Here is a 2,279-nt window from a genome sequence, read left to right on the forward strand (position 1 = left end):
TATACATACATATAAGGTTGAGTAAAAAGTAAGCACCATTTTAAACCATGTAGAAATTGTACTGGATTTTTGCAGAATTTTTTTTGAATTTTTTTAAAACATTTTTTTTGCATGTGTCTGACAATGCAAACATAGACTTGCCCAAATGTATCAATAGATTAACATTGATATTTTTTTCACCCTTGTTACAATCATTTGAATTGGAACTGTCAAAGTGCAATATTTGAGCAAGTTTTCTATTCAACTTCAGAAAGGATGTAAAGCAGCTGAAACTGCTTGCAATATCAATGAAACGTTTGGTGAGGAAATGACCAGTGAGTGGTCAGCTTGTAAATGGTTTAAATGATTTTGCAGTGGAGACCTGAGCTTTGAAGATTGTGAGTGTAGTGGACACCCATCTGTCATCGATGATGTTCAATTAAAGACCATCTTTTTTGAAAGATCCACGTAAAGCCACTCAAGAACTGGCAAAAGAACTTCAAGTTAGCCAGAAAACTGCTTGCAACTATTTGCATGTGATCAGAAAATTAAAAAAGCTTGACAAATGGGTGCCACACAATTTTAATGAAAATCAGAAAATGCACAGATATGAAATTTGCTCGTCACTTCTTTTCCGAAACCAGACTGATCCATTTCTCGACCATATTGTAACTTGTGATGAAAAGTGGATTCTGCACACAAAAAAAAACAACAAAAAACAAAAGAAAACACAGTCTTTTCAGTGGTTGGACCAAAATTAAGCACCGAATACCTTCCCTAAACCCAAGCTCTTCTAAAAGAAGGTTATAGTCACTGTTCCGTGGTGTACTGCTAGTCTCATCCACTATAACTTCTTAAAACCGGAAAAAACCATTACTACAGAAATATATTGCCATGAAGTTGCCAAAATGAAGGAAAAACTGCTACTCTTTTGTCCCAGAATGGTCAACAGAAGAGGGCCAATCATTCTTCATGACTATGCTTAACTAATTTCACTAATGATGTTCCAGAAGTTGAGGGAACTTGGCTACGAAGTTATTCCCCACCCAGCTTATTCCTCAGACCTTTCTCCTACCGACTACCACTTTTTCAAGCACCTTGACGGTTTCCTGTGAAAGAAGGAGTTCAAAAATCAAACCGATGTTGAAAGTGTGTTCAAAGAGTTCATCAGCTCCAGAACTCCAGATTTTATGTTACCGGAATATACAAACTGTAACTCGTTGGTAGAAATGTGTTGATCGTAATGGTATTTACTTTGATGAGTAAAATTTCTGCATTGTTGAAATATATTGAGATGAATTTCATGTTTCAAATTTCAAACCGTTGCTTACTTTTTACTCAGCCTGATATATATATCATCATCATCATCATCATCATCATCATCATCATCATCATCATCATCATCTTCATCGTTTAGCATCCGCTTTCCATGCTAGCATGTGTTGGACGATTTGACAGAGGACTGGTGAACCAGATGGCTACACCAGGCTCCAATCTGATTTGGCAGAGTTTCTACAGCTGAATGCCCTTCCTAACGCCAACTGCTCCCAGAGTGTAGTGGGTGCTTTTACGTGCCACTGGCACGATGGCCAGTCAAGCAGTACTGGCAACAATCTCGCTCGAAATGGTGTATATTACATGCCACCTACACAGGAGCCAGTCCAGCGGCACTGGCAACGATCTCGCTTGAATGTCTTTACGTGTGCCACCGAGACAAGTGCCAGGAAGGCAATGCTGGGCACAGGTGCCATCACGATTTCACTTTCGCTTGCCCAACAGGTCTTCACAAGCCGAGTTTCGTGTCCAGTGAAGGAGACGACGTATATATATGTATATATACACACACACACACACACACACACACACACACACACACACACACACACACACACACACACACACACACATACATACACACACACACATGCAGACATAAAAGGCCTTTCAACTATAAGACAACATTAAGACAGGACACGAGCAGTTGTAATGCTTTTCATATTAGATAGACATGTAAGGAATTTCCTATCAAAAATTCTTCGGAGAAAAACTATATAATTTTACGTTATATAATTTTACTGTGTGAAGATTTCTAATAGGAAATTCCTGACACGTCTATCTAACATGTAATTTGTTGGGATTCCTATTAGCAAATGAAACATGTGTAATGGTGTACAAATGATACCAAAAAATTTCTACTTTCCTGTTTTGTAATATGCATGCACACACACACACATGTGCACACACACACATATGCACACACACACATACATATGTGCACACACATACATATGTATATATAT

At 38.3% G+C, this 2,279-nt stretch overlaps 1 protein-coding gene across 1 annotated transcript in view; it reads left to right on the forward strand.

Moving 5' to 3' along the window:
* LOC106873611 (protein ABHD11) overlaps positions 1-2,279 on the forward strand; it is a 227,381-nt gene that overhangs the window by 224,334 nt on the left and 768 nt on the right. The gene's annotated exons all lie outside the window — the stretch shown is intronic.

Source organism: Octopus bimaculoides, chromosome 16, assembly GCF_001194135.2.
Source record: "Octopus bimaculoides isolate UCB-OBI-ISO-001 chromosome 16, ASM119413v2, whole genome shotgun sequence".
NCBI lineage: Eukaryota > Metazoa > Mollusca > Cephalopoda > Octopoda > Octopodidae > Octopus > Octopus bimaculoides.